Here is a 25,513-nt window from a genome sequence, read left to right as displayed (position 1 = left end):
TGCCCAGCACTGACCTGAGCGTCCCACAGATGGACCTCACAATACCGTGAAGGTGAGACAAGAACCGAGCTGGCATTTGAACCCAGGCACTGTGCTCTTGCGTTCATGCCCTGCTCCCAAACACTCTGCTTTTCCACAGAAATAATGATCGGTACTAAAGAGAGTCACAAAAGCCAACATTTAACAAGTCCCGATTGTGTGTCAGGTATGTGCTAAGAAATCTGTTTATTCACATACTCATTCCGTAAATATTTGTCAAGTGTTTACTCTCTGCCACTTACTTTTCTAGGCACTGAGTCACATCAGGGAACGAGACAAATGCGGTCGCTGTGCTCATGAAGCTTACATTCCAGGAAGCAGAGACAACACTCTACATTTTCTTGGCCCCTTGCCCTCAGCCCATTGGCTGTTGTCAATTCCTGCCAGGCTGCCTCCGACCTATTCATTCCTCGTCTCCACACCCAGTGCCCCACTGACTCTTCTGTCCCTCACAAACCAGGCATGCAAAGACAATTAGACGTGGCCCCACGCTCAAGGAGCTTACTGTTCAACAGAAACCAATGAGTCGATAATTCGTCTACGGTAAATCCGTGGGAGAGGAGGGCACAGGGTCACACCTACAAGTGGGGGGATGAGGGTGGACATCTAGGTAAGCTGAGGAAGTCAGAGAAGGCTTCCTGGAGGAGGTGATGCCTGAGTTGAAACCACAGGACATTAGGGACAACAGGCGCTGGCCAGCTCGTGCACAGTTCTCTGTGGTTCAGCCCTGTATCCCATTCAACCCTCCCCAGCCCCAACCCCCACCTCCCAATAATCCTGTGCTCTACATACTCTCCACCCTACAACTTTTGCAGAAAGCAGCTGTTGAGAGACCTGGGTTCAAATCCCCATTCTCACACAGCCCAGCAGCCTTGGGCTGGTTGTTTAACCTCCCTAAGCCTTCCTTTCCTCAGCTGTGAAACAGTGATAATAATACCTTCCCCTGTAGCTGTTGGAAGAAGTAGCAATAACACACGCCAAGCTGACACATGGCAGTTATTTAAAATGTGGTTGCTCTTAATATCATACAGTTTCTTCTGCCTAAAATACCTTTTCTCCTCAAACCTCCATCTCTTTAAGAAATCACCTGAGATCCAAGAGTTGAGATTCGTAAGGCCTTCTCCGGACCTGGTTTACTTCCGTGACGTGCGTCTCAGACTCTGCCTTGCCTTAGTGTCGTGTGGCATGTCTGACGCTCTTCGTCCACTCAGCTCTGGAGAGCAGTAACTGTGCTTTATTGATCATTAACTCCTCAGTGCTCGGCTGTTTATATGATCGAAGTATGAACCGGACCCTGCCCTGAGCATTGTCTGGGGAAAGGAGGGGTGAGGGTGTCATGCGAGCAGAGGCCACAGCAGGGACAGGCCAGGGGGTCAGGACCCAATGGCTGAATCTGAAATGGGGTGGGGGCGGGAGGTGGGGTGCAGGGGGTACAACATAGGTAAGACCCAGAAAAGGTAGAAAAACACAGGAAAGGGAGGTGGAAATTGACAAAACTAACATGCTTCAAATTGCCTGAACTTTTAAATAGGAGCCATTTTGCTTCACATTAAGAAAAATCTCCCACACATAAGCACTCCCCAAAAGAAGACATTTAAAGAGATCATAAATATATGAAAAATGGCCCAAATCTCAAAAAGTCAAGAACTAAAATAAGACACCAGATCTCAGACTGGTAAAGACAAAACAACAACGTGCCCCACTGCTGGTCTCCCACCCACTGCTGGCAGGAGGTAAATCGATCCAACCTTACGATGTGCGTGTCCTTTGATTCTATAATCTTACTTCTGGGAACTTCTCTTAAGGAACTTATCCAATAAGTGTGTGATAGAATGTTCAAGAAGGTTTTATTACAGCATTGCCTATAGTAATAGCAAAAAAACAATGGTAAACTAAATACCCAATAATAGGAGGCTACTAATATTACATAAATTATGGGACAATATTATACAGCCACAAAAATGAATGCAGCAAATCTGTGTTTCTTAACATGGAAAGATGTTCATGATTTAGGAAAAGTGAAAAAAGCAGGTTACAAAATGATATGATCCCATGTATGTATTTGCGTGTGTGTGTATGTGTGTGTGTGGTCTGACAATTAAGTTTGCAAACTTGTTGCAATGATGTTGCTAACCTTTTTTGATACCAGAGAGATTATTCATTATGAATTTGTACCAACTGGACAAACTGTTAACCAAGTTTACTATTTGGAAGTGCTGGAAAGGCTGCGGGAAAAAGTTAGACGACCTGAACTTTTCACCAACAGTTCATGGCTCTTGCATCAGGACAATGCACCAGCTCACACGACACTGTCTGTGAGGGAGTTTTTACCCAGTAAACAAATAACTGTATTGGAACACCCTCCCTACTCACCTGATCTGGCCCCCAATGACTTCTTTCTTTACCCGAAGACAAAGGAAATATTGAAAGAAAGACATTTTGATGACATCCAGGACATCAAGGGTAATACAACAACAGCTCTGATGGCCACTCCAGAAAAAGAGTTCCAAAATTGCTTTGAAGGGTGGACTAGGCACTGGTGCATAACTTCCCAAGGGGAGTACTTCAAAGGTGACCATAGTGATATTCAGCAATGAGGCATGTAACACTTTTTCTAGGATAAGTTCACGAACTTAATTGTCACACCTCGTATATAAATGCATAGAGAATTCTAAGTCTGGGAGAGTATGTCCTGTTACAGTGATTATTTATGCATACTTTCTAATTTTTCTGCAGTAAAATAAAATAAAGTTTGTGTTCCCCGTGGGCTCAGTGGGGAACCAGGAGCTGCCTCCCTCTGTGCCCTGCACACCGGGCTGGCCTGGCTGACGCTCACCAGAGAGCCCAGGTACACAGTCTGCATCAGGGCAGGAGTCTAAAGCCACCGCAGAGAAATTCTTCCCAGACCAGAGCAGGTCAGACAGGGTGGGAGGCCCTTTCTCTGTCTCTTGCCTGAGAGAGCAGAAAAGGGAGTCTCTTCTCACATGAACAGTTTTATGAGAACAGAGGTGGGGCTGTCCCCGCTCTGCTCTGGAATTAGGGGTCACACACTCAAATGAGCAGTGGGGGCAGTCGAAGGGCCTACTCCACAAAGCAGGGGTGGGCCCTGGGGGAGGAAGGAATGTGAGACCCCACCCCCCGGGAAGTCACCAAGTCAAGATCTGATTGTCATGACCGGTCCTTACAATGTCAGACTTGCCCAAACACTGAAAGGAGAACCCTGAGATCAGCTTTGGGATTCACTGATCACCAGCCAGCGCTGGAATTCCTCCTTGCCCCATGCACATGCCTGAGCCAAGGACTCCCTAGGAAGCTGGCTCCAGGAACCAGCACATATGAAGCAAACCCTTGGGCTTGAACTTGCTCAAGGCTGCAGGAAAGCAGAAACCTCTCTGTATGCATGGGGAAGCAAAAAGGAGGGAGTTTGGAGGGAAAGGCAGAAGCACTGCCCCTAGAGATAAGTACTATTCCTCCCAGAGGCCACCAGAACTTTTTCTTCTTTTTTTTATTCATTGACAGTTAACACCTTCTACTTGGTACTGTTGCCTTTTCATGTATTTCCAGGCATTTCACAGCTTACCTCCTCTGTTAGGTTCAGCTGAGAAAAGGGCCAATTTCACGGGTCTCCTTATCTGACCCCTTAAGTACCACGCATGGCATCTTGTGCAAAGATATCATTCCTTCAATACATAATTAGTGTGGGCCTACTATGTGTCAAGCATAGTTATAGGCACCAGAGGCTGCAGTGTACAGAGCAGACAGGTTTCCTAACTCATTCTAGTAGATGAACACCAGACAATAGACAAATAAATAAATGTGAGAATATGACACTAAATACCCACTGGGTTTACATAATGTCAACTACATTTGTTCAGCAATGCTCAGCAAGAGAAAAATAACAAGTTAAATCAGGCAAACAACTCCACCTGCCATTCCACTCAGTGAGCCCATGTCCAGAGAGAGCTGAGCTGGGTGAGGTGAATCCATTGTTCCCTTCTGAGTGTCTCACAAGACGGAATACGATTCTGATGTTAATGTCCTTTTTCATAAAGTGTCACTCCTCAGTAAAAGCCAACTGCTTCATTTGCTGTCTGACCACAGGAAACAGTGATCTGTTCCAACTTGCAGGAAAAATGGTCTGTCAAACTTACGGAGACGGTGTGTGCTTTTTCAACATAGAGTCTCCCTGGTGAGGTTTCACACGGGTCACATGTGAATTCTAGGGCACATGTGAGCTTTAAACCTGATTCCCGATAGAGTTTGACTCCCCTGCATGTATGCTATCTGCTCACTAGCCACTAACTTGATATCTGACATCCACTAAACTCAGTACCATTTTTTATGAAACCCCCACGATGAGTCAGTAACTATTTATACACTGAAACTAGAGAGATGAACCCAGAGAAATACCACTCCCAAAGAGTGAACAATATCTGTATTTGTATGATGTGTTACATCTACAAAGTATTTTGTAATGCTGACCTTATGTCTTATCTGCCCAGCATCTCTCCTCCTTTTCTGGGACTGTACCCAGACTTTAGGAAATGCCCTTTTCTACCCTACAACCCTGAGTTTTGGATGGGAGCTACCATCGGTTTCCAGCTGCTGTCTCCCTGCGCACACGTGATTGAAGAGGGGCCACCAGACTCATATTGAGCCAATCACAGTATCCCCTCCTTCTCCCTATTGACAATCAATGGAAGAGTACCCTGCTTCAGCCTGGTCAATCAAAGTCCCAGCCCACCTGAAACTAACAGAAGAGCTGCAGACATTTCCAGTGGGGAAGCTCTGAGATCTGAGTGTGGGAGCAGCAGCCAGCCATGATCCCGTGGCCGTGTGAAGGAAAGCCACCTGGAAGGATGCACCCGTGTTCACATGGGAGTAGGAGTGAGAAATGGAGACCTAGCCTCCCAGCGGCAAGACTCCCCACCGCCTGGGGTCACCCCCTCCCCCACCAACATGAGATTTCCTATAAAATTCTTCTTTTTTGCCTGAGCTTGTTTAAGATGGCTTTTGGTTACTTGCAACACAAGTGTCTACGATATTCTATCTTATTTTATCATTTATCCCTCACCCTGAGGACGGAGCTCAGAGAGGAGAGAGAGCTGTCCAATGTCCCAGTGCTACTAGAGAGAGCAGCAACAATGTAAACGCTGCTTGGGACCATGGCTCATGTCTTTGACCCTTAAAAGAGGTTTCCCTGCTTGGGATCTCATGCCCTCTCACATGCATTCTGTGCACTCTGGTGGGTGTCTTTTTCACAATGCACAGCCGCGTGTGTCACGGCAGTGTTTCAATAACTGGGGTCACACGCAGTCACAGCAGAGACACTTCCACGGGGCTCCTGCCTACCACTCCCTCCCTCCCTCCAACTCTCTGAGTGAGCACGCTTCTCCCTCTGCCAGGAGCCCACCTCGGAGGCCAGGCCCAGTCCTCCCGTCCCCACGCATCTGGGAAGCCTTGTGCCACCCACCACCCCAGGTGGAGCCATGCCTCCCCTCTCTGCTCCTTCCTCGGATCTGCCTCGTTGATTCTAATTCTCCTCCTCTGCCTTCTAGAATAGACCTTCATGGGGGCAGGGACAGCAATGTCATCTATCTCTAGCCCGTGGCACAACTCCTGGCGCATAGTAGGGACTCAGTAAATGTTTGCCGAGAGGACAAACAAGAGCAGCGGGAGCATGAAAGCCGATGCAAATATCACGCTTGTTCACAGTTGTTAATTCATACTTGTTAAAAATCAGCATCAGTTTGGGGGTCAACTGACGCGATGCTTTGAGGCCTGGGATAGCTGAACGGGAGAATCTGAAATACCTTTGCAGAGATTCATCACTCCATGTACCCAATTAACGCCAAGCCATTAGTCCTTTCTGAAGCTGCCAGGATCTATTAAGCCATTTAACTTCTCCACAGACACTACAAGATCAATCCCAAGGGCAATTTTTTCAGGCCTGGGCAGCCAAAGCTTAAATGACTTAAGTGGTGAGCTTTCTATCACTCCCACTGGGAACCCATCCACCGAAGCAAAGCTTTAATGGGTCTAAAACACTGGAGTAAGGAAGCGCCTGAAACACACACTGGAATCAGCCTCAACCTTTAGAGAAATACTAGTGTGGTGCCCTTCCTAAGGGCTGACCTTCTGAGGAACTGGAGCAGGAAACCACCCTCTGTGGGGTGATTGGAATGGTCCCAGGAAAATCCCCGGGCCTGATGGATGGCCCTCAGCAATTCACTGCAGTGCCTGAAATTCCCTCCATTAATCACGTAACAAATATTTATTGAGCACCTACTAAGAGCCAGACACTTGGAGATTCTGCCTCAAATCATCACAGGTTTGTTCTTTTGAGATAAGTTAGGCTTTATGCAGAGCTCAAAAGCAAATGTCTCTTGGAGGGTAATCCACCAAGCATTATAGTGGTTAATACCACCCTTGCAAGGAGGTGCTGAGGCAGAGGACGACAGCATGGGTGGGGTCCTAGGACAGTTACGGATGCAAGTTGCTGGGAAGAAGAGGTGTGGGCCCTGTGGGGTATAGGCTAACACTACGTGCGGTGAGTTGGCACCACGGGTAAGGTGACTATTTCTACTTCCTCACCCCTGGAGCCCTATGGAGTTGCCAGATCAGAGACCCAGCCTAGTGGGCATGTCAAATATACCTTGTTTGTGGGATTCGCTTGTATGCCACAGCCTGTTTCCGCTTTTAATTCCAGCGAGAAATGCCCCAGATTTGCACTGGGAATACAGAAGCAGATCTAAGCTGCCTGGCTTGGGCATTTAGTTTCGTCGCTGGGAGCAAAATGTCTTTAGTCAGGGCCAGCCAGCTGAAAGCTGCAACAATAACAATGACCCAACAACTATAACTATCATTTATTACATATGCACTAGGTACCAGGCGCTGTGCCGGCTGCTCTACAGACTATAATCAAGTCTTCACAATAAGGTCAAGGGCATGAATTTTTATGAAACCAAGCCTGCGAGAGGCTATTTGCTCCAGGTCACACAATTGGTCGACAGCTGAGATCGGGTTGCAGCACAGTCTCTGCCCTCGTCACGAGAAACCCAGGGACAACCTGTCACCCACAGGAGTGGGTGGGTATCTCTCCCATCCCCTCTGGGCTCTGCCTTCGAAACTTTCATGCATCTTCACCTGCTACCTTTCCCAGGCATTAAAAATAAAAATCGCTTCTAAAACTAACCATCCCTACAAGTTTTTATTATATAAACTATATATGTTGGTAACTATATTATGAAATATAGTATTGGATACTATTTATAAATGTTATAAGTAAACATTTTGTAATTATAATTAAATTCTGGAACTTTTCAATATATAAAAACTAGAAGAATACAATGAACTCCCACCTCCTCAGCACCTAGTTTAAACAATAATTCAACACTTTCGCCATCTGGTTTCATCTATCCCCCACCCTTTTTCACTCTGAGCATTTTTAAAGTCAATACTAGAGGACATATGATTTCACCCCGAAAAGTTGGGTAAGTGTCCCTAACAGATAAGCACATTTGAAAAGATATAACCATAATGCCATTATTCCTTTTAACAAAATATGTAACAATACTCAGTCCCAATGTTCAAATTTCTCAGATTGTTTAAACAAGGTTCATACACTGCACTTGGTTGTTATATGTTTTTCTTTAAAACCATCCCTTCTCCCTATTTGTTCTAACACCATTTATTTGTTGAAGAAAATAAATTGTTTATGTGGTAGAATTTCCCCTCATTCTGGACCTGGCCGATGGTTTCCTCGTGGTGTTAGCTAGTCCCACTATTGCTGGCATTTTCCGTAAACTGCCAAGTAAGATTTAGGGCAACGATGTCCCGTGGAAATAAAAGGCAAGCCCCAGATGTAATTGTATATTTTCTTAGCAGGCACAGTAAAAAAATTCAAAGAAATGGGTGAAATTACTTTTAATAACATTTTATTTAATAGGAAATAGCTAAAATATTATCATTTCAAAATGGGATTAGTATAAAAGTTATAAATGAGCTATTTTGTATTCTTTTTTATACTACATCTCCAAAATCAGATGTGCATTGTACACTTAACACACAACATGATTCAGAATGGCTACATTTCGAGTGTGCAAGACCCACCCTATTGAATAGGGCAGATCTACAGACTTGTGTAGAGTCAGTTGTAAATTTTTTACGTGAGAAGAATACTTTGTACGTATTGCCCCGCATATTAGGGTTGAACATAGCATGTCTCATACCCATTTCACGGATGATTTGAGTAAGTTCCGTACATGACTGTCATTTATTCACAGTGTCTGGCAGCTCGCCAGCCTGTCCCCATACTGTGCGTACCGCAGCAGTGAGCCACTGCATTAGAGAGTGTTTGCCCTGGTCATGGGCCAACCTATGGCAGTTCTGTAACCTTTGTCGCAGGGACGAATGCACTGTCACAAAGTTTAGCTTTTCCATCTCGCCTGGGGAGCAGAGAATGCTGTCTGCTCCCTCATCCCATAAATGTAGTAGCCAAGCTGAGACTGCCTCTCCAGGGCGCTGTCTATACCACCTCCCCAGCTCCTGCAACTCAGTGGGACTGTAAGTGGTGTAGGTTGTGAACTCAGTCACAGCTGGGTCACCTGCAGCAATGCCCCCGCAGCCCAAAGTTTGCTCACGTTTTACCCTTTGCTTCAAGATGGGCTGGGCGTGGGGTTTGGGAGCTACATTGTCTCCACTCGTGTCGTCTGCCTCTACTTCAGAGTCTCCACTGTGGGGCTCATCCTCTAACAAGCGGACCTGAGCTTCCAGTGCCTCCCCCTGAGCTTCCAGTGCCTCCCACCGGGACACCTGGTCCCACACCTGGGCTATTGCAGCAAGCGCTTCTTCCAAGTTATGACGCAACGCGGTGAGAACCTCCTCTAACTGGCGGTCCCCAGCTTCCAGCACCTCCCCCCTCCACCCGGGGCTGGTGGTCCTGCACCTGGGCTATTTCATTAAGCGCGTCCTCATGCTAGGACGCTACACGGCGAGGAACATCCAGCCCACGCAGCTGACTGTACCCTTCGCCTCCTCTGGCAACCGCTCAGCCAAAACCTGCAGGGTCCTCTCCACGCTGGCCAGAGGGCCATCCATATCCTCCCACCCCTCCTGGGAATCCAACTCCTGAGAACAGTGGCCATCAGGCACCACACACTGTGTGGGGGCCACCTGTCCTCCTGCCCGGAGTCAGACTCCATTCCTACCTGGTCGGAGTCTTGCTCGCCGTGCCAGCTATCCGAGTGGGTGGAGGTCCTGGTGCAAGACGTCCACAACTCCAGCAGACTACGGCAGCAGCAGACCACCAAAAGGAAGGCGACGCCTTCTATGGCCAACAGGGTGGCCTGCCATCCGGAGGCTCAAGTCTCTCAGGCAGACCTCACCTCCCATTCCTGGCACAACTCCTCACGGGCCTCCCGAAGCTGAGCTTTGACGTGTATAGTATAAACTGCTCCATTACCCCTTTGGGGATTCTGGCCAGTGCCATACCCTGCTCACTGCGCCATGTGTCATGCGGGGTGTCAGGCGGGGTCTCTGATCCCTCTCCCCACATAAGAACGCAGGATATGGTGAGGCCAAAAAGGAACACCCACGGAGCCATAGACAGGGAAGTCACACCACTATAGTCTCGCTGGCGGCTGGGTTGGAGACACAGGAAGCAGGAGCCATACGATCTGCAACCTGCCGTCCACTTCTCTGCCAACCGACCCCACTTGCTAACTGCAATCCGCGCTTGCTAGCTTAGCCACGGCAGTTACATCAGGGCTAATGGCTAACCGGTAACAGCTGAAGGCCAACTAGTCACAGCTGCTGGCCATTTACTACCCGAGCCAGCACCTTTCCACGTGAGCCCGAGAGCCTGGAAACTGCTTTCTGGGACACTGTCCCCACAGGGTCAGTACCCAAACAACCTCTACTGGTGACGAGTAAGGGGGTCTCTTTTTATCATTGTGAACTCATAGTTTTCTGTATTTGCTACCTTTCAGTACAGTGCAGTCATTATTCTTTTTGATGCTAAAAATCCCCCATCCATGGCTGGTAGGACTCCCCAGCTGGCTCCTGGGCCAGTGTTTGACAGCCTCTCTGTTTTCTGGTACAATCACGTAGGTCCCTCTTGCACATTTCCTCCCTGAAGCAGAATCTGCTATTTCTCCAAGAAGCCCTGGTTCCTTTCAGTGCTCCAGGCGTCTTTAAAGGAGTCCCCTTGGGATGATAACATAACCTAAAAGAATTGAATAAGTGTGGAAATTGAAAGCACCAAGATGAGTCAATAGAAAAAGGTTTTCCTCTTTTTGGGTGGAGAGGGTCGGATGAGAGGAGAAAGGAAGATTTCAGGGGTCCTCACACAACGATACCTGCCCCGCTCATCCTTCTCTCTGCATCGCGACTCACCATACCCTCTACTCTTAGGATTAGAACTTTCCTTTGCTGTTAAGTGCAGGTGAAAGTTCAGCCAACTGGGAACCCAGGGACCCCACCTGACCTCCCTTTGCAAAGAGCCCAGAGCCTTTGTCCAAAGTTGCATCACTTCCCATCCAGCCCTTCCTGAGCCAACTCCCTGATGTCTCTGGGAGAACTCAGTCGGCATCACCCCAATGACATCAGGGAAACTCCTATTTCCAGCAGTTTCTCCTTCAGCTGCAAAAATGTGCAGCGGTAGACAGGGTGTGGGCTTTTGAAGTCTCTGCAGGAAGCAGAGTTGTTTTCTCAGCACCACATCTGAGCGCATCTTCTGTGAAAGCCGTAGTTGCTCAGCTGGTGTGGGACCCTCCCATCCCCTCGCCCTGCCCACCACCACCCTCGGACAGCCGGCAGGGAGGGCAGACCCCACACCACGAGGTGGGTGGTAAGGAAGTTGGGAGACCAGCACGGAGGAGCAAAGAATAACGGACACTGGAGTGGGGAGGGCGGGGATGCCTGACGCCTCTTCTCATTTTCCTGGGTGTTGTTTCTTTTACCCCCTGCTCAAAAATGCACTAAATATCACTGCACTGAAACTCACACCGGCTTAGGGAGAGCGTGCCACACTCCAACGGTGTGGTCATTGTCATGCAGGGAGTCACACGGGGTCTCTGGTCCCCCTCCCTGCATAAGAACGCAGGATATGGTGAGGCCAAAAAGGAACACCCACGGAGCCATAGGTAGGGGAGTCATACCACTGTAGTCTCACTGGAGGCTGGGTTCACACGACGTGCGACCTGCTGTCCGCTTTCTGCCAACCGACAGACTCTCGACTCTCTCCTCAACTTCCTCTCGACTCACTCACCAGCACAGCCACAGCAGTGATATCAGGGGCCAATTGTCTAACTGGCTACAACTGACGGCCAACTAGCCACAACCGATGGCCACCTACTACCCGAGTCAGCACCACCCCCGTGTGAGGCCGAGAGCCTGGAAACTGCTCTCTGAGGCTCTGTCCCCACAGTCATGAATCTAGAACAGCCATTTCGTGTCGTTATCACAGTCCCCGGGTGCTGCCAGCCAGAAATGCTGTTTATCGTCACAACTGCCTCACTATGTGCCCAATCCCAGAAGACAAGGAAAGAAGAAGTCCCAGCTTCAAAACACTGACATCTGCTAATCCTGGGACACAGTTCAGAAGACAGTCACATTGGTTGTGAGCCTACTGTGTGCCTGGGGTGCTTTCCCATGAGTTCTGTTTGCTCCGGTCAGCAGTCCTGTGGACAGATGTTGTTTCCCCATTGCACAGATGCAGAAGTTTAGGATACCTAGCTAGACATTACGTCACCGGCCCTCGATCACACGGTTGGCTCGGGTCAGGTCTCACTGTCTCCGAGGCCAGGCCCTGAAGGTCATAGCCTTTGGCTATGGATACCTTCCCTTAACCAGACACTTCATGGTTATTATTTCATTTCATCTTTGTTCCACTTTATAGAGTGGCTCGTCATACGCCCACTTTACAAACAAGGAGCCTTGTCTAACATCACTAAGATTTGTACCTGGGCCTGACTCCAGTGGTCATGGGTTTTCCAATGAGCTGCCCAGCCTTTCACAAGCAGGTAACTTCTCCATCCCTTCCAACCCTGATGTCCGGCTCTGTGTTGCTTTAAATGCACCAAAATGCAGAGACCCATGGCGATACTTCTGTGTCTGAGTGGTATTCCGCCCCTGTTAGCCTTAGGAGACACCGCACTTGGAGGCCGAAATCTGGGTTCCTATCTGGTTCTGTGTTTATGAGAGTGTGGTACTCAATCACTGTTCACGACTCCAGAGCATTTTAGGTGATATTCAACATTTTGAAAAATGTTTAATATGCTTCAGAAAAAATGCAACTAGCACACCAAACCTATTATTTAAGGTATTCATTAGGAGGAAGCTATGCTTTACGACGTCATTAAAAATAATAAGGAACTAATGGCACAATGGGATCACTGGTGTGTCAAAAATCAAGATAGTAAATGGCAAACACGCATGAGAAACTTTTGTGCTCCAGTGTGTAACGAGCAAACAGTTCTCCTGGCCCCTTTTTGTCCCAGCCAGCACATGGACTTTTTCGTGAGTTAAAGATAATGGTTGTAAAACAATACTCAGTTCTCTAGGTAGAGTTGTCTATTGCTTGCTTTTATCACTATCTAAAAATGGGAGTATGGTTTCCTTTTCTGTGGCACATAGAGAAAACCTAAAATCAGGAACATGTTTTCCCCCTCTATGTAGACATCTCATGAGATTTACCGAAAAACTACCTTTATCATTAGGAGAGTTTATGGGAAACAACAATCCATTCCAAGAATAAACACTAGATGGAATGACGCTTTTCAAGGAAGTGCTATCTGGCTGAGGTAGCAGCAGCCATGAGCTGAGAGAAGTTCTTGGCAGCTCCAGAGGGCCACGGCTAACTCTGAACTGTGATTAAGAAAGCATTCATCCGTTTATCTCTGTGGGAGTGGGGGAGTGCCTCCTGTAAGGCATGAGGGTGTCCACTTATCTGGGGATTTCCTTTGGCATTACAGAAAATGATGCAGGGGTGTCTCCATTCCCCAGAATGAGAGGTGAGAGGCCGACCAGGGCAGTGATTCTGTGGGATCCAGATTCTCACCCGTGGTCATACTCACTGACGGCTCAGGGACCTTGGCCAAATGATCCATCCACCGCCCTGCATTGCACAGAGGGCAGCCCGAAGCTGCGTTTCTAAAGCTGAGCCCCGCTGCCCAGGAGCAATGCATTCCTGTTTTGTCCCTTCCCAAGAAAGACTGGTGTTCAGAAGGCACAGTGGCTTCCGGAGTCTCTTTTAAAAAAACGAGGCTGTTCTGTGTGCAGAAATGTCCCTTGTGCTTGGGTTGCAAACAGCCAAGAGTTGGACATGGCTACATTGTGCGTGAGTGGGAGAGTGGTTTAGTATATCGCGGTATGTCTGGTATGTCCTATGATGAAATACAGTGAAGCTATTTGCAAAGGATTACAGGAGAGCTACGTGAATTGACAGTGAAAGATGTGCACTATGTTTGAATACAAAAGAGAAGCTACAGAGCGACATGCAGGGTGTGATCCAGTTTGCGTGTGTAATGCACACAGATAGGGTCTGGGAGCAAATGTGCCTGTGGGAGGGGGCGGGGCAGGGCTGCTTGATGAATTTGGGGTGGGTGGTGAGAGATGGGTGCAATGATCCTGCCTGTCCTTTCATGATTTCATGTTCCAGGAGAGGGACAGAGACTCTGGCTTAATAGGAGTGGACACGCGGGTAACAGCCTGTTCCCAGGATCCTCTTGGGGAAACTGAACTTTTGGCCCTTTTCTGGGACTAGAAAGAACCTGCATGAGACACGACCAGTGGGCCTCCCCCATTGTCTACGGAGATGGTCAGACTCCCTGTGCCCCGAGGACCAGCCAGCCCAGGCCGAAGGAGCAGCTGGGGCCTCTTCAACCTCTGGGATGAGAACCACCTCCTCTTCCCTTTCCCAGTGTTCAGGACCCCATCCTGCACCCGGATTCCCCAGGTCCCAGGGCATTTCCCTAAACTCAGCGACTTCTCCTGCCTTTATCCTTTAGTCCTATCAAGCCATCCCTCCAAACCTTGCTCTCTGGGTGGGAACCAAGAAACAAATTCCAGGCGTCTCTTGCAGGCAACACATTTGCATGTTAACTGGGACTTCCTGGGAAAACCTCCTTACCGGGAACAAGCCTATCCATTCTTTCCACACTTTGTGTGCACCGACTCCAGGCCAGAGCATAGAGGGAGCCTCGCCTGGTGGCCAATGAGCCTAGCCAACACCACTGCACACTCAGAGTCTGGACAAGGCAGGGCCAGGAGGGGGGAATTTCATCGATATGATCAAAGTAGACCAAGTAGGCACCGCCTCAGCATTTGTAGGAAGCTGTTTCTGGGAACAATCCACTGAGGGATAGAAGAGCTGGGTTCAAATTCTGTCTCTACCACCTACCCACTGGGCGACTTTGGGCAAATCAAGTCACTTAAACTCACAATTTCCTCATGAGTAAAATAAGGATAAAAAGAGCCCCTGCGTCCTAACCCATGGGATTCTAGTCATAGTGACTGAGATATGTTTAACCTGCTTTCCACGTCACCATGTCCCCGGTGAGTGTTGTTAAGATGTGTGCAAGCGCTCCCTGGAGGCGCAGTGTGGTCCTTAGAGGGCGACCCAGGGACAACAGTTTGGCACAGTGGTCAGCAGCCAACCAATAGTGCCCACACGGGTCCGGTGCACACACCCTAAGGCCAGGCGTCTGGTTAAACTCCGTGATTTGGGGTAGATGAGTTACCTCCAAGGACCTCAGTTGTCTCTATTGAAAATGGAGACAATAATACCGTTTACTACATAGGCCTGTCAAGAGCATTAAATCCACATAAAAGCAACGTAGGCAGTAAGCTCCGTGACATTGGCCTTGGCAGTGATTGTTTGGAAGTGACACCAAACGTGCAGGAAACGAAAGCAAAAATAAACAAGTGGGGCTACATCCAACGAAAAAGTTTCTGCACAGCAAAAGAAACCACCGGCAACGTGAAGTGACGACCTATGGAATGGGAAAAGTACATATTTATAAACCATATATCTGATGAGGATTTACTATCCAAACGGCATGAAGAACTCATATAACGTAACAGCAAAAGCCCCCAAACAGTCCAGTTGAAAAGCAGGCAGGAGGCACTGAGTTGTGCTCCGGTACGGAAATAGAGGCTGAGCTGGGTGAGCACAGGAGGAGGCCTGGACGGGCCGTGGCCGCTGGGCTCAAGACAGACTTGCCATGGAGCAGATTTCAGTGTCACCATTCTCACTCCTGCTGACTCTCTCCTACACTCTGGCTGAAGATTCCACAGTCAGACGGGGACCCAAGAAGGACACAAAGGACTCTCCACCCAAACTGCCCCAGACCCTCTCCAGAAGTTGGGGTGACCGCCTCATCTGGACTCAGACATACAAAGAAGCTTGATACAAATGCAAGACAGGCCACAAATCCTTGATGATGATTCATCACTTGGATGAATGTCCACACAACACAGTCAAGCTTTAAAGCAAGTGTTTGCTGAAAATAAAGAAATCCAGAAATTGGCAGAGCAATTCCTCAGACTAGTATACGAAGCAACAGACAATCACCTTTCTCCTGATGGCCAATAATCCCCAGGATTATGTTTGTTGGCCCATCCCTGACAGAGCCCACATCATTGGAAGATATTCAGATCGTCTCTATGCTTATGAACCTTCGGACGCAACCCTACTGCCCGACAATAATATAAAGAAAACTTGCAAGTTGCTGAAGTCTGAATTGTAGAGAAAAAAACAAAATTTGCAAGCACTTCCCTCTGTGTTAGGCCTTGTGACTTGGAACCAGAGGAGATGTCAGAAGATGCTGGAGAAGGCAGAAGCACTAGTGGACATGCTGATTAGATTACAATTTAATGTTACAACAGCTGTTTTTTACAATTTGGTTTCAAGTTATACATATATGAAAACAATATTGTATACTACCATAGGGAGCCACACTTTCAAAAAAATAATTGGGGGGGGATGTTTGAAAAAATAAATAAAAAATAAGCAGAGTATGAAAAAATAGTCATTTTTTGAAAGAAAACACAGATGGCCAACGGTTTGTGAAAAGATGCTCAACATCATTAATCATCAGAGAAATGCAAATCAAAACTACAATGAGAGGTCACTTCACACCTGTTAGAATGGCTATTATCAATAAGACAAAAGAAATAACAGGTCTTGGTGAGGATGTGGAGAAAAGGGAACCCCTGTGCACTGTTGGTGGGACTGCAGACTGGTGCAGCCGCTATGGAAACTGGTATGGAAGTTCCTCAAAAAAATTAAAAATAGAGCTACCTTATGATCTAAAAATCCCACTTTTGTGTATTTATCCAAAGGAAACACTAAACAAAAACACTCGAAAAGATATCTGCACCCACATTTTTCCTGCAGCATTATTTACAAATAGCCAAGACATGAAAGCAACCTGAGTGTCCACTGATGGATAAAGGGATAAAGAAAAAGTGTTTTACATATATATATATATATGTATATATAATCAATATGATAGGAATTGCCAGTCATGCATCATTTCTACAGGGCTCCCTTCTGCTAGGGAATGAAGCAGAATTCTCTAACAAGCAGAGGGCTCAGAATAAAAAAAAAAAAAAAAAAAAAAAAAAATATATATATATATATATATATATATATATATATATATATATATGACAAAATATTATTCAGCCATAAAAAAAGAAGGAAATCCTGCCATTTGCCACAACATGAGTGGACCTAGAGGGTATTATGGTAAATGAAGTAAGTCAGAGAGAGAAAGACAAATACCATACGCTCTCACTCATATATGGAATCTAGACCAAACCAAACCAAACAAAAACCCTGAACTCATAGATCCTGAGAATAGATTGGTGGTTGCCAGAGGCAAGGGGGACAGGGATGGGTGGGAGAAATGAATAAAAGTCAAAATGTACCAACTTCCAGTTTAAAATAAATAAGTCCTGGGGATGTAATGCATGACAGGTGACTGTAGTTAATACCACTGTATTGTCTATTTGAAAGTTGCTAAGTGAGTAAATCCTAAAAGTTCTTACCACAAGAAAAAAAATCTGTAACTATGTGTGTTGATAGATGTTAACTAGGCTTACTGTGTCCATCATTTTGCAATACATGCAAATAACGAGTGTTGTACGCCTGAAACTAATATAATGTTATATCAACTGTATCTCAATTTCAAAATATCCGTATAAAGCAGGCGAGCATTGCTTGACTCGGGTTGGTTTGGTATGAGGTATTGGCAGGGACCAGGGAGGAAGGGTCACGCTCTCAGTGATGACTCAGGCTGGGTTGGGGATTCGACAAGCATCCTGGTTGTTAGAGAATTCTGCTTCGTTTCCCAGCAGAAGGGAGTCATGCAGGCACAATGCATGACTGGTAGTCCCTATCTCACCGATTCTCTGATTATAGCATCAGTCACAGATAAAAATGTGTTATAGCTCAGGATGCGAGGCTTTACTTTCTTTTTTTTTCTGAAACAAGAATGGGGTCTAAATAATAAAACGAACAGCTGGCTCTTCCAAAAGAGCAAAGCTAGGGATTTCTACTAGTTTTGAGGGTAAATATAAATCAATGGAAGACAACGATTCTAAAATGAATTAAATTTATGAACCTGTTGAATTCTGAGAAACTGAGCGTCTTCCAGCTGATCTGGAGGGTTCCAGGAATATCAGGAGCTTCCAGTGTCATTAGAGAAGAAGCATTGACCTCACATCCAGTTGTGCTGGTCCAGGACGCAGATGGGAGATACAGGGAAGCAAGACATTGCATCATCTACCTCCCAGCATCGGTGATGAGGCGTGTGTGAAATGCTGGTGAGCAGAATAGCAAGACAGCCTTTGGGATTTTAGAGGAAGCCTTGAGTTGTGAGGCCTGGGATGAGTGGGGGGGAGGGGCTCTGTGTCTCCCAGGAAGATGAGAAAGGAGGTTTCCTCCTAAGGAAGATCTTTGGTACCCAACCACTTTTAAGCCTCTTTAAATTTGGTAAGAGATGGACTGGAAAGGAAAGAAAAAGAGTTTTGAGGATTAGTATGGCAGAGAACCAGCGGGCAAAGGTCTCTTGGACAGAGGGAAACAAGATACCAGGCCTCAAGCCACTCCCTGCGTCCCTCAGCGAAAGGCACACATTCAGATAACGGGATACAGGCTTAAATGTGTCTTCTGGACCAGGCCTCAGTTCATTCTTCAAAAATAACTTATCCGATGTTCTAACCCCAGACTATGTCCTATAAACCAGGGGACAGTTCAAACCGTTGAATGAAACTCCTTGGTGGGTATTTGTGTGATTGACAGATCATTATATGTAGACTTGGGACACAGCCTGTGGGGTTCGACCTTTGCTGCTTTGGCTTTTTCTAGTCAGAAATTAAGCCAGGGTGTGCATTTCTAGCCCGCCCCCCACCACTCCCGCCCCAAAGAAATTCTATCTAATAGTGAAATGCAGGAATGTTTGCAGTTACAGGTGTGGAACCCAGCTCCCACACAGTGGTGCCGCCAGGCGTGGAATTGAAGCAGCGAGGGACTGCTATGTCCATTGCCGTTTATGGGCTCGAAGGCATCAATTAGGGCAGCAGTGCTTCCAGAGTCAGGCTTTCACGATGAAGCCTGTGGGTTGCATGTCCCCCGCAGAAGGTCTGTCCTCCTCAAACCAGTGAAATGTGACTTGATTTGGCAGCTGTAATCAAGTAATTAAATTAAGGACCTTGCGATGAGATCATCCTGGATTAGAGCGGGCCCTAAATCCAATGACAAGTGTCCTTCTGAGAGGGGAGAAGGCTTTGGGAGACGGAGGCAGAGGTTGGAGTGATGCAACACCGAGGACCACCTGGCAGCAGCCAGAGCTGCAAGATGCAAAGAGCCATTCTCCCCTAACGCCTCCCATTGAGGGCGGCCGGAGGCCACCTTGATTTTGGACTTCTGGCCTCCAGAACTGTGAGAGGACCCATTTCTATTGTTTTAAACCAGCTCCACCCCTTATAGCTCTGTGACCTTGGGCAAACTCCTTCCCCAAGCCTCAGCTCCTTTTCCACACACAAAAATAATAATAAAAATATAAAGCCAGCCATTGGTCGTGGGTCGGCTGTAAGGACCGAGGAACTTGATACACGGAAAGCAGTTGATGCACATTCTGATAATGAAAGCTCCCAGCGTGTGGCCCCAGCATCATGAGGCCATTGCCTCAGGCCTCAGGGGTCCCCTTGCTTTCCCCTCACCTCACCCACCACCCCTGTTCTAAATGCAGATATCATCGCTTTCAGGACAACAAGGAGGTGAAAGGAATACGCCAAAGCACAACAGTTGGGATTTAGAGCCCGGGGTGTGGGGGGGCAGGAGCAGGAGGCAGAGCAAGTGCAGGAACTTCACTGTCACTCATCACAGGGCCGCACTCTCTACAGCCCGAGTGAAGACACACAATCAGTACATGATCAGGCTTCCGACAACTTTATTGTTTTCGCTAACAAAGAGGAATTGTCTTCAGAGTTCATGCTTTTGTTGCGAAGGGTCACCTAGCTGCCGTGTGGCCACACCCTCAATGACTTTTTCTTCTGTTAAATTCAAGAAAAATGGAATCTTGAACTTGAAACACCCGTGGATTGAAGAATCCCATTTTCCTAAATTTCATCTATCTGACTGCCCTGTTCTTCCCGGGGTTCTCTAAATATATATGCATAGAAAGGTGTCCAGGATGGTGTTCAGAAAATGCTGACGGCGGTATGTTGTGATGGAATTTTCCTTTGGATTTTCCTTGAGGATGTATTTTTTTTTACAAAAGTATTATTTTCATAAAAACAACAAAGTTATTTGTTAACAACTTATCTGTTGGTACCTACAACAGGCAAATGTACAGAGACAGAAGGTAGACTAGAGTTTACCAGGGCCGGGGGTGGGGGTGGGGGTGGGGGATGGGAAGTTATTATTTAATGGGCGCAGAGTTTCTGTTTGGGATGATGAAAAATTTCAGGAAATGGTGGTGATGGTTGCACAACATTCTGAATCTACTTAACAGCACTGACTTGTACACTTGAAAATGCTTGAAATGGTCAATGATGATATAAATGTATATGGTATATAAAAATATATATTACACATATATATTTACCGCAATTTAAGAAAGAGCTTATCTCTTGTGTTTCCCATCCCTCGGGCACCATGACAGTAAATGCCTAGGTGACCAATGTGACGGACGAGCCTGGCCAGTAGATTTCCTTCTCCAGTGCAGTATTGGCATAAATGAAGCATTAATGATCGAACCCCTAGAAGAGACTAAAGTGGGGATTTCAGGCTCTTAGGCAGGGCCCCGGGGGAGAAAAACCTGCTAACTAACTTGCAGTGCAGGAGAAGGGCGGGATGGAAGAGACTGTTTCCTGTTGCCCTTGCCAGCCCAGCAGGTAGGTGGAGGCTTTCTTTTCCTTTTCCTTTGCAAAGCTGGCCAAGAAGTTCTCAGCCGTGGAGCTGCTCTTGGATCTCTATGCTCTGCGTCCTTCCATTCAGCCGAGTGTCCCACGTTTGGCCCAGTGATCCAATAACCAATTCCAAGTTTACGTCTCTTTGTCCGGCCTGGAGCCTGTCATCTTCCAAGAAAGCGCAGTCCTGTAACTGTGTGCTCGGTCTCTGAGGAAGACAGATGGATCAGTAGGTCGTGGAGTGGAGACAGGAACTCAGCCCCACCTCCAGCCTGTCGAGTCCAAGCGCCTTGGAATCTCTGTTGTACATTGCTGCCATGGAAACTGCTGGGAAAGACACCTGGCCGAGAGGGAGCCTGCCAAAGCCCATTGGAGCAACAGCAGGGGACGAAGAGGGTATTTCCGGGACAGTCAGTGAGCAATTAGAGAGGAAGGGGCCCGAGCTGAGCTAGCCAGCCTGGACAGTCTGGAAGTGTTTGACCCAGAGTTTAAACCACAGAGGCTGAAAACACAATCTTAAAAAAAAAAAAAAAAAAAAAAAATCAATAGAATTGCTTTTATAAGCGCTAAACACTGGAGGACTGTTTATAAGTTCCTTTCTCGTTCTTGGTTCTGGGGCACGATGACCAATGAAAGCGTTGGCCTCCATTCCTGGGCCTCCACGGGGTTTATAATGACAGCAGCTCCGCAGAGAGCTCCCAAACACCCAGGCCAGGCCAGGCCGAGACCAGCTGTTCGCACAGAGACCTGGCAGACAGTGATGCCTGCACACAGTGAGCCATGTTTTCCTATTAGCGTCTTGCTCGCGAGCTCTGCTCCACTAGAGTGTTAACAGAAGTCATGGGAGGCAAAGTGGCTTCCCTATGCGTGTTTCTCCTCTCCACTCCCTTCTTTTTCTTTTTAACATGGAGTTTTAAATTTCACGTTCTGTGATCTAACTTCCCATTTCCCACTCACAAACAAATGACATCTGGCCACTCTCAACAATAAACTTGGAAAGATGAGACATTTCCTGTTAGTTCTCCGTGTAACCCTTGCTTAAACTTTCAAATTCCTGAAAGAATTGCCTGAAAAATAAATGGGTCATTAAAAAGTGAGGAAAAAAGACCTGTCAGGAGAGCCTTTTGACAGTTAATGCTGGTATGTTTTTACCAGGGTTTTATTGTTGTTGTTATTATTATTATTATTATTATTATTTTGCCATGTTTTAGCTCTGAAAGATCAAAACAGATTTGCTTTCCTGCACAATCACCTTGTGGAAATAGCCATTGGAAAAACCTTCCACCAGGCTGCTGGCTCCAACCTCACGGCTAGTTGCCCAATTCCTTTAAGTGGTGGTAGAAAATATTATTTTAAAGTCCTCATCCGTTTCTTAGTACCCTGCTTATCTACCCACTTAATTCCTAAGAAATTGCATATGGCTTCCAATCTCAACAGTTACACAACACTTTTCACTTCTTTCAAATCTATATTTCCAAATGTGAACTTTCTTCCTCGTCTTCAGCTGCCAGCTGGGCATTTCTCCTTGGAGGCCCTGCCCTTATCTCACATTCAGCATGACTAAGACGGCTTACTCTCCTCACCAAACCACCCAAAGCCAGCTCCCTTTTCCACACGTCCTCCTTCTCCCGATGATTCCAGCTTTCTTCAAGACCCAGGCTCAAGCCATGGCGCCGTCACAGAGGGCCTGGGCTCTGGCCCCACTCAGCCCCTAGGGACGTGACCCATCCTATCACATCACACGCGCCCCTTCTTCCCATTCTTATAACCACTCTGTGCCCATTTCATGACGTGCTTGACAAGTCCAATGATTTCCTAATAGATATCCCTCTGCCACTTCCTGTGCCCACCCATCCAGGAGGCACCAACACTCTCATCTAGCCTTTTCCTGCTCAAATGCATCCTCCACGCTTATAACATGGCATGGGCTTCATGAGTCCCAGAGGGGCAGCTGCAAGGGCCGGCCCTGAGCAGTGGAGGGGTCTGCACTTGGTTTAATGCTACGCTATCTTGAAACTCTTCATAATGTTTGAACAAGGGACCCCGAATTTTCATTTTGCATTGGGCTCTAAAATAGTAAGCAGTCACGCTTTCATGCTAAGTCCAGATTCCTTAGCTTGGCATTGAGAACCGTTACAATTTGGCTGGTCCCTCTCTCTCTCGTGATTAGATCTCGATGTCAACCCTCCACTCCAGCCATTGATATTGATAGTCTATTGTGACTGGAACACACCATGCTTATGCTTTGCTTCCACTTCTTTGTTTATCTAATTCCTCTCTCCCATGACTATACCTTCACCCCTCCCCTCTCCTCCTCCTCCTGTTCCCTCGCTCTCTCTCTCTCTTATTTCAATCCTACTCATATTTCCATATCCTCCTCCCCCATAATCTCTCCCTACACTGGCAATGATGGTTAGCCTCATCCGGCTCTTATATCCTTCTGTTTCTTACTCTCTCCTTTTACTCCTTGAACCTCGTCCTCCCAACGCGTAAGTATCAGGGTTCAGGGAGCATGTCTTATGTGTCCGTGATACCTCGCAGAGTGCACAGTGATAACCAGCTGACCAGCTATTTCTCCCGTCTCTAGTGAGTGTGTTAGAACAGCTCTGCTTTGTAGATGGGTAACAGACACAAAATGGGGTAAAATGTCCTCAAGCCAGGAAACTGGAAACAGTCATGGAGTACCTCTATACACTCATTCAAGAAATGTTCATTGAATGCCTCCTCTAAGCAGGAGAGAGGCAGCTGATAGAGTGGCTGCTAGCTATTTGGGTGTCCCAAACAGCCCCAGGGATGTCCTGCTGCTGGGCCCACAGAGGAAGACTATTCCCCATTCCTCAGGCTCATGGGGAATATTCTTCAACTCCCAGGTGAGGCTGTCACTGCCCTGTCCGCTCCAGGGTGTTGGTACCCAGTTCTCAGGTGAGGCCAGGTCTCCTGTCTCAGCTCTAGTTCCTCAAACACAGCCAGGTTTCTGCTGTCAGCTCCCTACCTGGGAGGTGGTTTATAGAAATGATGGGGAAGGAAGGGCGGGGACCTGTCCTTACCCTCCTTGCGTTCCCCCCTATTCTCCACTAGCTCAGAAAATCTAATTTATGAGGAAATTGTCCAAAACAATGGTTTCTGCTCTAAGTTCCCTCAAAACCCCCATCTTTCCAATCATTCATTCCCTGTGGCAATGAATGCCTCTCTGTGGCTGCCTATTGGCAGGGTGGAGCTAGGGTTAAGGGGTAAAAGGAAATACTGGGGTGCACATAGATTAATATTTTAAAATTAGGTACCATCTCACACTCCGCCATTTAACAAATATTCACGGAGCACCCTTCCACATGGCAAGCACCATACTGGGTGCTGGGCCAACCACATAAACGGCTGTCACTACAGCCCCCTGCCCCCTGCGGCTCACGGCATAGTGGTGAGCTTCCGGTCTACAGGGAAGGATTCCAGATCCCTCCTGCACTAAGGAAACTCTTAGTCAGCTCTTCTGCAAACAGCTGTCCCAAAGGGCAATGACTTCTTAGACACAGAACAAGAACTCTTCGACTCTTTCTTATAAATACAGATACAAAGAACAGACAGCTCCTGGTAGGAACAGAAACACTGTATGCACACAGACTTACAAAGCATATGTTAAATAAAATACTATGATTTCTTTGACCAGTCACATTCTTCTTCCTTAAAATCACCACCATTGGAGTTCATTACGGGTCAAGCATTGGAAAGGATGTGGGCACTTTTACTTCCCTCATGGACTTTTCAGAAGTAAAGGGAGAGGGGACAGGGGTTCCTGGTGGCCTCTCTCAGGCAGGTGTGTTCCGGCTCGCCAGGATTCCAGTCCTGTGGGCAGCTGGGGAGGCGACGGGTTATCAACTCTGATGGGGAAGAAAACACTGAGCCAGAAGGAAGAGTGGGAGCCAATCTGCAGCCTGGAGTCCGGCCTGGGGTGTCAGGCCAGGAAGCCACGCACGTGGTGAATGGAAACAGCGCTTACTGCCTTCCGTGGAAGGTGCTGAGGGAAACACTGCCCAGAAAGATGCAAGAAGGGAGGTGAAAAGCTGCACCAACTCCGGAGGCCAGCTCCGCGTACATTCTGAGAAGAGCGGAAAAGAGAATTGTGAAACTCCCTGGTGACCCAATACAGAAAAGAGAGATTTGTTTTCCGAATGCCACAGACTCTCGCCTCCGGAAACTACTAATTTTTTATTCAGATTTATTTATGATCACAAAGGAAAGGCATGTTGATTTCTGGTTCTCTGGTGAAGTGTTTTTGATGATGGGATTTTAAAAAAGAGATAACACGTCATTAATTAAGCTACTCATAGGAGAATAAATATTTGGGAAAGACTGCATTTTTCTCAAGAAGGTCTTACCAAACCAAAATCAGAATCCATTGCAGGGGAAGATGAAGGTGCTTTTATATCCATCAGTGTTTGCTGATTACCCACGAGGTCCCAGGTAACTGCTGAGAGAAAAGTAGGTAAGACAGAGCCTGGGTCCTCGAGGAACTCGCAGCCCATAGTGGGAGGGAGATAAATGATCAGACTGAGCTAAAAGAAGGAGGAAAAGATGGTGAAATTCCTGGAATAGCTTGCATAATTTGACCTGCTCAAACTCGCCAGTGGCTCCCATTTTGTTCTGAGTTACAGCCAAGTTTTTCAATGGCTGTCAAGGCCCAACCCCACCTGCCTCAGCCCCTTTCCTCTCCGCCTCATCTCCTGCTCTCTCTCTCTGCTCCCTCACACTGGCCATCTCCCCAGACATGCTAGCCCAGGGGCTTTCAACTAGCTGTTCCCTCTGCCGGGAGGACTCCTCTCAGAGATGTGCTCAGGGTGGCTTCCTCCCACAGGTCTTTACTCAGCTGTCACCTTCTTCTAGCGCTTTCCTCCCATCCCCCACCACACTCCATTATTCTTTCCAGCATCGCAAACCTCCCCAAAGCATATGGGTGACAGGGTCCATGGGCCCCACTTTGAGAACCACTGCATTAGAATTTCATAGCAGGCTTGCTATGTCCCCCAGCTCGCCAGCCTGTCCCCACAAGATGCTGTTTTAG

The 25,513-nt window shown here is 47.3% G+C and overlaps 1 pseudogene; it reads left to right on the top strand.

The window, feature by feature from the left end:
• The first annotated feature begins 15,263 nt into the window (after positions 1-15,263).
• LOC141568693 (anterior gradient protein 2 homolog pseudogene) lies at positions 15,264-15,788 on the top strand (annotated as a pseudogene).
• Positions 15,789-25,513: the final 9,725 nt, after the last annotated feature.

Source organism: Rhinolophus sinicus, chromosome 7 (assembly GCF_057876585.1).
Source record: "Rhinolophus sinicus isolate RSI-liver-muscle chromosome 7, RSI-T2T, whole genome shotgun sequence".
NCBI lineage: Eukaryota > Metazoa > Chordata > Mammalia > Chiroptera > Rhinolophidae > Rhinolophus > Rhinolophus sinicus.
The sequence above is the reverse complement of the archived record's forward strand: the minus strand, read 5'-3'. Positions and strand labels throughout refer to the sequence as shown.